Source organism: Barbatula barbatula (assembly GCF_947034865.1).
Source record: "Barbatula barbatula genome assembly, chromosome: 11".
Lineage (NCBI taxonomy): Eukaryota > Metazoa > Chordata > Actinopteri > Cypriniformes > Nemacheilidae > Barbatula > Barbatula barbatula.
Window position 1 is genome coordinate 14,628,720 of NC_136774.1, and position 12,063 is coordinate 14,640,782.

Here is a 12,063-nt window from a genome sequence, read left to right on the forward strand (position 1 = left end):
GACTCCTTCCTAATAATAGTAAAAAGAAAAGGTAATTTGGACTGATTATAATATCAGATTAGCCAATAACAAAGTTATACTGCCAACAGATTACAGAATGACGCACCTTCCTTCAAGACTCCTCTAATAAGATCTGTATGTGTGAACTGTGTAATGAAAAAATATCTTTGTGAGAGAAGTGACGCTTTTGGAGTGTAAAACAGGTGTGTGTGTTTATAAACAGAAGAGGGGTGTGAGATCAGCCTGAAATAGTAACTATAAAATAAGATTACATCATTGTTATCCTCAGATTTGACAGAAATTTGTGTAGGTATATGCAAAGAGGAATAAAGGCTTTCATAATCTATGAGATTTTACACCTACCTCATGCATTATTGAAGATGCATTAACTTTTCAATCTCCACACGCTTCTTTACAACTTTTGCTGTCATTTTCCCAGCACTTGCTAAGATTTATGTGTCCTGGTTCACTCCGCGCTCCATTCTTCACTCTTGTGTCACAATTCTTGTACAACGTGGCTACCATACAGATAAACGAACAGTATAACTGAAAATCCACGATGTCACACGGTAGTTTAAAAAATATTGTATGTGTATGCCAGTATGTAAAATGTAAAATGTATGAATGTTTCTAAGAACAAGATTTTTTCTGTACCCCAAATTCTCAAATGATAAAGCAATATATAAAATGTTCATAATTAGGATAAGATACTGGTATTCTGTTACATAATGCATATGAATTCATACACTTAAGAATATATCTTGTCCAAACATCAAATGAACACACTGTAAATTACTTCATTGAGATTCTAAAATACAGAAATGAAAAAATAGTCTCGATATGGTGATGGGTGACAAACAGATTAGATTTGCAGCATCCATTTTAGTTCAAACATCAAAAGTGACCTTCTGGCCAAGATCAGTCAGTATTGAAGATTATGTGGAAAAACCTATTCTCTGATTCATCTCTGTAAGAGCACATAAAATGATGCGCTTGTTTAAACATTATGATCCCTTCATTTAAATGGTAGGACCGCTTCATATACTGAATAAAAAATACTACTGTTTGTACAATGTGAGCGTAAGACAATGGGAAATGGTACCTGAGAAGAGGTGAAGATAACACAAAATAGAAGTAAATAGGAAAATACATTGAAATGACTGTGTTATTCTGTACAGCAAATAAAAACAAGTTAACTGCAAAATTAGTTCTGAGAAAAAGTAAGGCACCATTTGTTTTCAGATGGTTTGAAATCATCTTTATTGTGCTAACAATACTTTTTGTCGGTATAGAAAATCATTTCATTGCCTATGCTGTATACATAGGTGGCATTACCCTTTCTGGATTCACCACGGAAAGCTAATAATAATATTTAGTAATTTGCCCTGTCGGGTCGTCTTTCCCAGAGATCCTTATTTGGTGTCTTTCGTCTATGTGTCATTTCGTCTCATTCGTCCTCAGAACGAGGAGGAACCCGCACGTGGATGCTGCGATTCGTAGCATGTACTCACAACTGTTGGGTATGATTTTATACAACTTTTAGTATTATTTATGGCGCCGTTTAGTACTTTTACTTTTAAACGGCAAGCAGCGTTGACATCTGGGGATTCATCAGTTGTGAAAAACAAGAATGTACGAACTGATGACAGTTTACAAAGAAGAAGTGAATGTGATTGGACTCGTGTGAAAACAAGATTTTATATTTACAAAGCATTTCAAAGGTGGCGTGAACTGATTTAAAACGGATGCAGGCATGACTTTATTTCTTCTAAACTAGTAAGACATTTCGATATTTCAATAGATAACAGAAAAAACGTAGCTCTCTTTTTATTTTAATACAGATGGAAACAGTTTCATCGGTTCTTTCTCTCTTTGTTCATTATGATAAATGTAATTTAAACCCTATTCGCACGGGATTAGTATTATCTGGGGACGTCGTGTGATTTAGAAATTACCTTCCCATATCTGTATTTCATGTGGTGCGAATTAGGATGGATGAGTGGAACCTGTGATTTTACTCAAATTTATGGACTTACATCCTGGAAATGGTGGCAAGGCCTTGAATATAGTATATATAGGTGTAGGATGTACAATGATTTATAACCGTACTTGTCAGCATTTGAGACCTGTGTTCGGGGATCTTCTGTCCGGTTCGCATTATGGGAGATTCCATGAGAGATAACAAAACTGGAGACTCCCGGCCAAAACGGCAGTGATGGCACGTATGGAAATGACCAAGCACCCGAAATAATATCAAAACACTTCAACACAGCCTCCATTTACGCTATTTGGGTCTGTTTATGTTCTTATTTGTTTCTTGTTATATCATCTTCTATGTTATCTGTGTTTATTATGCGCCGATGTACAGTGAAGATTGGGGCCACGTCACAGGCCACGACTTAAACATCAGACTCTTCCGCGCAGTTGAGCAGTGCCGAATCAAAACTCACGTAAAGAAAATACCTCCGCGACAAAGAGGCCATTCCTACGGAGTGCCGCTTTAAATGTACACATATAAACACTTATACATTTTTACATTTGAATACATTATCAAACCATTTTTCTTACGAGGACTGTCAGCTTTTACTATCCTGTGGAACATTTGACCATCCTAACGCACAAGTACATGGGTTAAATCCTCAGAAACGCATGAGGGAATTAAATAAAATGCAGAGAATGAAAGAGGTTCACCGAGGTGGACACAGGCTGAATTGGATGGTCTGAGTGGTTAGCGACTAAGCTTTCATCAGAACTGGAAAGCCTCTGATGGGCCGGAGTGGATTTAGTGTGAGGCTTTACCACATTTGACCCTCTCTAAAATCTTTGTATCAAAAATCAACTCCAGGTCTGCTGTATGGGATCGTTGCCAGCACTGTATTACAAACTGCCAGATAACTCAAATCATAAAAAATGTCCATTTCAGTAAGAAGGTATTCAGACACGTCATGTAAAGATGTAAGACCAGCCAAAAACACATCCTGAGAATGGAAAGGCACAGGTTTGAGCAATCCTAAAACAAATTCTGACTCTCCATTAAGTTTTATTAAATGTGCGATTTTCAGGGGAAACACATAAAGATATGTATATTTTGAATTAGGGCTGTTAAACGATTTATCACAATTAATCTCATCCAGAGTTTACATAATGTATGTCCGTGTACTGTGCATATTTATTTTGTGTTTAGGAAAACATACACGAACACACACACATGTTCAGTATATAATTTGGAAAAATTTGCATTTATATATTCATATAGAATTATCATTATAAATAAACATTTATTATGTAAACAAAAACCTTTATGCGATTAATCGCGATTAATCGTTTAACAGCCCTGTCTGGAATACAATGTATGTCACTTCAATAAAAGTGCCTTTTAAATTCATGAATGTAAATGTAATGTCAACAGTCCCGATAGTGTGTGTTTTTATCTGCAAGATGAAATTTGTTTTTGCTCATCTGTGCGGCATCACTAAAGTGTCCCTGTTGGATGTTAGAACGACACAGAGCAGATGTTTACACAACATTTATGACTTAAAATGTGTATGAAACTGCTCTCTTGAAGATGTTTATTACATACACACCAAAGTGATGTAGAAAACATAACACAAAGCTTCCCAGATGATGCGCTCTTTCATGGAAAGATCTAGGCAGTGTTCTCGCACTTACTGGAAGAATAGAAAGAAATGTCACATCTCACATATAGCATGCAGTGGCTGAACATGTCTGATCTATGCCACTCTAGCTCGAACGCTAAGAACCCAGTCTGACAGAATTACATCTCAATAGAAAATAGGATGAGACACAGTTATCTTTGCATTCAGCACGAGGGCAATACAATTCTAGCCTGTGCCATTTTCCGAACCCATCTCCCATGGGACTGCGACTGAATATGAAGCGCTGTATATATGCTATCTCTATCAAAATGTCGTAATAGGTTTATTTATCAGTCTATCCATCAAGACGCTTTTAATTTAAAGCTATTGTCTTCACTTCAAATCCAAATGCCTCGTAAAGATGATGAGAGGTAAACACACAATAGGTCAGAAATATTAGCGGAAAACGTATCCCTCCTTTCAGAGAGAAAAAGAGAAGGAGACAAAGGAGATAGGGGCCAGTGTGTGCTATTTTTAGCTGCTCTTTCTCATTAGCATGTTCTTAACTCTCAAAGAGCATGAGTCTGAAATAAACATCTTCAAAACCCCACCAGCTCTCTCAGGAGATGCTTCACAGAAAAAGAGAAACAATCTAAATTAAGAGCGCAAACGTGTTGATGCTGAGAGACGTTAGGAGCTAACAATCTTATATTCTGTTTGGATTAGGTTTATACATTCCAATCAAATTTCTATAAATGCTTATCTAAGATCAATTCTGCACCCATAACATAATTTCAATGTGCGTAATGCTTTCATCAACTGTGACCTTAGATCGGTTCTCCAGCTGTGATGTAGTTGGACAGATTCTGTTTCAGAACAAGAGCTCAGTTATGGGAAAGGACTGAAGTGTGACAGTGAGATGTTTGAAGTTGGGAGCTTCAGAGACAGCAGTGAGTACAGCAGCACAGATTTACAATATTTGCTCTGCAGATTTTTACCAAATGTGTCCATAAACTGTGATGAAGGGATGTGTGACATAACCAAACTTTGAGAAGATGACCTACAAGCTATAATGCAATATAAAGTATGGGTTTACATTTTTTTACAAATTCTGCTAATTGTATAATCTAAGTTTCATAAATAATTAATAAAATATTAATTTAAATCTAAAAATGCATAGCATTGATGGTTCAATTGTTCAATGTGGTGATATAAAAATGACCAACAAATAACGTACATAATGAACATATTATTATGATCTATTTCTTTAATATAAAGATCAACCTGTCCTATAAAAAGACTCATAGATTCATTACAATCTGTCTGGTGCACAGAACAATGTCTGACGGTGAAACAGTCAACGCCGAGCAAGGAATTAGAATATATAATCTAATAGGAAAAAGATTATATTTCCTTACAACATAAATCACTGTTAGCAACAACAGTATCAACATCCACGCAAACACACACAGGCAAAGCAAATCTTCTATGAAGAAAAACTCACACCCCTCTGTGAAAAAATGAGAAAGAAACAGCGAGATTTTACAACTGTGCAAACATGCACTGATGGAGAAACATGAACAGTGAACGGATAAATGACATTTGATTTCTAACAACAACAGAAAGAGGGAGGGAGATCTGTCTGTTTTCTTTTGACTGGTAAGAAAGGGACCTCCCCTGTCTGAGGGGGGCGATGTCAAGGCCAAGCAATCGATTTTTATTTTATCTTCACTGGACTTTGCTAAAGTATCGATCTCTTCCATTTTCCTGCTAAAGTTCCTGTGGCCAAAGTTACTAGTTTCAAAATAAGATCAGCAACATTTCAAACACCCACCATCTATTCTCAACCGTCTCTTCAGTGCCCCCATCTCATCCCACTACCACACTGACTTTAATTTTTTTTTCTTGTGCACAAATGTATTTAAAAACAATACTGGATAAAAGTTACATGTTTATCAAAAGAGTAACATTTGGTTGTGAGCATGTGTTACATCATGTTCATACCAGACGTGAGGTTGCAACACATTACAAACAGTATTTTTTCCATGTAACACTAATAAGGTTCTTCACAGCGATGCCATAGAAGAACCTTTTTTGTCTAAATGCTTCCAAACAGTACGAAGAAAGGTTCTTCAGATTATATAAAGGTATAAAAGAGAAGGTTCTTTAAAGAACTTTTGATTGTATGGCACCTATGGCATCGCTGTGAAGAATCTTGTAAGCACCTTTAAGAGTGTATTTAGAGTTTTTCTGACAGCTATACACTTATGATGGGGTTATATAGGATAAAACTGAGAGAAAACATGCTTCTCTCTAAAAGTCAAAATCTCATAACTCTACTTCCATTCCATTCTGCTCACATACTCAGGCCACCGTACATTTCGTCTCTTCACAGAACCAAACTCCCTACACCTGACACATGAGAGCAAAAGAGTGTTCTTATGTTTCTGAAGTTTCCATGGTAACCATCTAAAAAGTGTCATCCGCTAGTCATTACATTGTTTGGAGCATTTTGTATGCATGCCTTTGTGTTTATGCATGCCGTTCGAATGAAGCAATGAGAAAATAGTAGGAAAGATAGAAAAAAAGAAAATTGAGCAAATAGACGGACAGATAGGGACCGCTTTACCGTTCCAAGATCCAAAGACATGGAATTGCCCTTCACAATATATGTGCATGAGGCTTTATTCCAGCTGTACTATCCTCACAGCTGTCTGGAAGTCAGAGTTAATGTGTGTTCTATAAATAAACAGTGTTTGGCATTTGATCAACATCTTCTCTGAGAGCCATGTGATCTTCGCAGGGCTCCAGTTATTACCAGACCAGAGACAGACATGAACAAAAGCAGGTACACGCTAACACACACAAGCACATGCCCTCTCCACACCTCTCGGATAGCATGACAAAATGACCAAAGCTCCTCTGGGAATGCCTGTTGCTGGGACATGAGAGATTACCTAGCAATCAGATTAAAAAAATTACATAATAGCTTTATGGAACAGAAAAACAGTGAAGGAGGCAGGGAGCAAGAAAGAAAAAAAACAACAATTTGCCTGTCTTGAGGGAGCCGTGCTATTATAAGACGTAATGCATGAGACGGATCTCCATCAGCTCATAAACCCACAGGATGACAAGCATGCTTCACACATCCCCTCAATGCAATGAGAGGCTAGGCACCTCTATGCAACTCCAGGCCTCTACGCGATTGCTAAGGATCAGCAGAAGCCTTTAGGGATAATTCTTCATTTCTTGATATAATCCCTGATGCATAAACTGTCAGACTGAACCCAGATAGCAGGACAGTGTGTGTTAAAGTGATAGTTCACCCAAAAATGAAAATGTAGTCCCGTTTTGTCATTTCAAACCTCTATGACATTCTTTTGCAGAACACCAAAGAAGATATTTTTAAGAATAATTGTTAAGTGGCACCCGTTCTCTTGTATTGGTATGGGTGCCGACACTGTCCGGTTACCAACTTTCTTCAAAATATATATTTGTGCAGGTTTGAAATGACAAGAGGGTGACAGATGACAGAATTTTCATTTTTGGGTCTTCCTTTGAGAGCACGCATACATAAATAACATTAAATAAAATTAACACGAAATCTCAACATGATATCTAAAACCGTTTGTTAAGTGTAGAACTAATATAGATAGCAATGAAAAAAATACATGGGATTCATTCCACAATCTAAAATCTTGAGCTAAAAAAGTATTCTCTCAAGTCTGGTTTGCTTTTCTCTTATCAGAAGCCAAAAGGTCATTGCTCTAAATCGTATATGGGAAGTTAAATCTTAAAGAACACGCATTTGCGAAAGTGCCTGTATGGGGCTGATATTTAACAGCATTTTAAACCATCAGAAGCTGATGGAGAGCTTTGGTCCAGCTACCAGTCGCTGCTTTCCAGAATGCAATAAGAACATACTATTCACAACAAAATTTCCAACAGCAATGTGAAAGACTGACAAATTGACAAGACATAAAAACTGTGAAAATAATCTTTTGATACATACATTTTTATATTTCCGAACATTTTCTAAATACATGAAATACTGTTGTGTTGCTTAAAAGTGAATATGAACTTCTTTGCAGTATTTGAGTTCTGAAAAAAATACACTATATTGACTTGTTTCTCCAGTGTTTATTTTCTGCAAATAGAAACAATATTTATATCTGATATATGGGAGAAATATTGTTAGTAGTTCACATACTAAACACAAACCTATAAATAGTAAATTCAGAAAAAAACTAAATTAATTTTGAAATGGTAATCATGTTTTTCCATGGCTGTGTTCTGGATATATACAGTTTGTATGGTGAAAGCTGAAGTCGCCCCCACACACAATGTTACACAGTAACGACATTGATGTTATAAACATGTATTTTGCAATACTGCTGCACTCGTGTGTCTTTGTTAAATGGTACAATACCCTGCTTTAACACCTACTGCATCTCGTCTGATAAAACATTGAATCGGTTGCCTGGCAACCCAAAGGCAGAGCATGCAATATACAAAATGAGGGGGAGATAAATAATCTGAAAGCGGTTAAACACAAAAGCAGAAAGGTACAAAACAAGCGCACACACATGTACGCACACAAACACAGGCTTTAAAGTTCAAGTGGAGTAATCAAAGGCACAACTGTATAAAGAAAGATTGACAAAATACACAGAGAGGGAGTGAGAGAGAGAGAGAGAGAGAGAGAGAGAGAGAGAGAGGATGATGATGATGGGGGATCAAGAAATGGTACTAAGCTTGCTGTGCCCTTTAAATCTAGGGTGCACCAAAATAACTAAAACATGATGGAAAGGAGGGACAGATAAAACTGTGTGCCTGTGACCCCTATAATACTCTGAGTTCTTTAAAAAAAATCTTAATCTTAAAAGGACACGAACCTGACCATAGCTAATCACCTCATGTGCTGAAATAGCACTATATCTCAAATTTTAAGATCCAGTGTATGAAATGTAGGGGCATCTAGCGGTGAGGTTGCGAATTGCAACCAACAGCTCACTCCACCCCACCTCTCGATTACACACCGGACCTTTAAAGTAACTCTTGGTTTTATGCTAATATGGATTATGACATATTGTGATATAACACAATTGCTGTTGGAAAGTTGGCAAGACGTAAACCACATTTTATGTGAAAGAGATGTCTGTGTTTACTTTCTATTGATCATGGCAATAGCAATTTAACAAATGACAGATAAAAGCTTTATAACTGGGTTTACATCCAGACTTTATGGATGAGTGCATTTTTCGTATTTTAAAGAACCCACTGAAGTGCCTGAATCACACTGGACTGATGCTGTACAGTCCTCATAAAGTTTGCCAGATTACCGCAACCGACCTGAACTGTTAATTGAGCTGTTCAATTTAGTTTGTTTGTGAGGGGGTTATTTTCACCGTTTACTGACTTGGATCATTTTGTCGGTGAAGGCGTGCAAATAAGTGATGTTATCAGCAGGCACAATTAATTTTAGTGAATTTCCCCTGAGCATGTTTTTATACCGGCTCTAACAATTTATTTGAGATCAAGAGAAACTAATTATGAGCTAGATGATTCTGTACCAACTGCAGGTCAGGATCTGTTTTCGCTTGAAAATAAAAACAAACAGAAGCAAACAAATATCTCTTCTGGTGATGGGCATAAAGTCAGTAATGATCGCGCATGCCGTCGCTTCTGTATGATCATTCACCGCGGAACAGCCATTTGAAGTTATATATAGCAAATATATGCTTATAGAATTTCTAAATGCGTGGTTGCGATGGAGCCGCATTAGTTGTGCAAAAATACTCGCATATTATCCTTCGGGTAGGCGTAAGCAACGAGGAATAACGCCAGCTATTTATTTTCAAACAAAGGATTCATTATATGACTTTTGTAAGCGATAGCTCGACTCCGTTATCAGAGAGAAAAACAACACAAACAACTATAACCTCCGACATGTGCCATATGGTATTGTGATTGTGGTCTGCAGGAGAGGATAAAATGGCACATATGTGTCTGTCAGATGAATCTCCACATATGAAAATGAATTACAGCAATTTTCTTCTTCAAAAGTCTTTTAAGGGTCACTTCACCCAACGGCCATAGTGGTATCCCCCTTGTGCAATTTCTAGTGCTTATACAGTTCCTTACATAGTGCTTATACATAAATCTCTGTTTGTCAAGGTGATGGGGGTTAACATGTTTCAAATGAAGATGTCATCTCTAACTGCTCTTTTAAAGGTCCAGTTAATTTGCATCTTCAAGACAAAACAAGCCTCTACGTCGGCTGTATTGAGTGTTGTAAAGTTTAAATCAAAATGAGGTTGATACTGTATCGCTCATTTATGTGAGTGGTCTGTCTCTTATAATGTCTGTTAATGCTCACAGCATGAAATAGTGGTGAAGTTCTTTGACAGAGGGCAGAAAAAGGCTATGCCACCCTGCTGTAAGGGATCTTAACACAAAAGGTCTGCATTCGGTACTCTTACCTCACAAACCGGAGGATGTGTGAGTATGTGTGTGTTTGAGTGTGTATTTATGTGTCTAATGTGATGGCATGTGCCTGAGCATGTTTGTCACTGTCGTGCAGAGACGAGATTGGGGTCAAAAGTCAGCTTTTCCTCATTAGCTTGTGTAGGGCCTTGTGGGATTGGTGGTGTGGGTGTCATTTTGAACCTGGTGTCAGGTTTGTAACTTCTTCACCTCAATTCACATCTCCAGCAAAAAGAAACCATTTAAACAAATGAATGCTTTATGCAAAAAGCATTGAGTCCTCGGAGTATCAACAGCCAATAAAAGAGCTTGATTCAAGTTCTAAACTGGGCTGTAGGTTTGCACAGTGTACCGGTGCTGCGGTAAAATCGCGATGCTAAAGCTTCAAAATACCCACGATGATGCAAATTTTTTTTTACAGTAGAGGTACAGTAGTATCATTTTGAGTCTTAAGGTCTTTGCACGTACAGTCCGAAATAAGTTTTTGGGTATTTTTCATCCTAATAATTTGTCAGCAACGAAACATTGCACACTGAGTCCGATGCGTATTAAAGGAGTCATTTGATTTATTGTTTGTTTTAGATGTAATTCAATGTGTATACAGTGCATGATTTAAGGTTCAATAACATTGTATTTTCCACATATCGTGTATGTTTTTACATTCTCTTTGCCCCTCCTCTCTGAAACGCAAAGATTTTTTACAAAGCTCGAGGTGTGCTATTATTGGCCAGTTAACCAGTGCGAGATGATTGGTCGAAAACTGCAAGCGTGTGATGGAAATGTAATGCTTCTTACCATATTTGGAAAATCAGGTCCCAAAGCAATAATACCGACAAGTACGCCCACCTTCCTTGCGTTTACATTTGGGTGGTCTTAGTCAAATCATACCACGAACAAACAAAGATTTGTGGGGGTGTAATTACACAAGGCATTTCAGGCAGGTCTGGGTGAGCATTCGCCTTTAGATAGAATGCATCTTTCGTCCGATACTTAAATTTTTGCAATTATACGTGTTTAATACATGCATGGGGCAACTTATAACACACCAAAGAAAAACACGTATCTGAGCCATATGACCCTTTTAATAATCCATGGCAAAAGAATTTGCTAAACAATACAGCCTGACCATGCGTTCGCTCTGCCTCTCTCCTTATCTCCTTTCATCCCTTGCTTCTCTCCATTGACAGTGCTAGATAGGCTGTCTTCACTCTCTGCCTGCATTTTCTTACATACCTATCAAAACTCCCATTTGGGCCGGAAGTCTTCCATTTTTCACACCCATCTGCCGCCATCCATCCATTTTGTTATTCCTCCCGTGAGTATTTCAGTTTCTTCCGGTGAGTATTTCAGTTTCTCCCATGTACGCAATCATGAACGGACCAACAGAGACCGCGAACAGCCCAAGGAACCTCGAAACCTCGCAGATTTTAAATCTTGCGTTTGGCACCATGGAAAGAAAATCAGTACGTACAATCCTGTTTTCAAGCGGTTCCGCAATCATCAACTCTTTATATTCTCCGCACTTTGTTTCTCACACAGTACTTTGTGCTGTGAGACGAAGAGGACTCAGACGCACTATGCTCAGACGCCATCCTGGACTTTGGCACTCGCTTGTACGGTGACTCTGAATTGTCAAAACACATCACAAAATGCTTGCTACTGATGTAAAAATGCAGAAAATCTAACACAGTCTGAATTATTTTGATGATGGACGAAAATATCCGAGGCAGTGTGTAAATGTGATTGACACATCGTGAGGTCGTATTTAATTTTTCATTTGCAAATATTTCGGACTCAATGTGCAATGACCTTTACCATAAATATTAAAGTATACTATATTATTTGCTACAATTGATCCAATTACTAAAGTTAATACTACAAAATGTTATAGTAAGCAGTATAGAGTAGATGACTATAGTTAAAAACGTTTAATTTAAATCTGCGTATTAAGGAAATTTGGTTTAGTTTGTAGATTACAATT

General features: G+C 37.5%; 1 protein-coding gene across 2 annotated transcripts in view; it reads right to left on the reverse strand.

The window, feature by feature from the left end:
• Positions 1-12,063, reverse strand: part of kcnd3 (potassium voltage-gated channel, Shal-related subfamily, member 3) — a 68,092-nt gene that overhangs the window by 30,886 nt on the left and 25,143 nt on the right. The window lies entirely within an intron of this gene.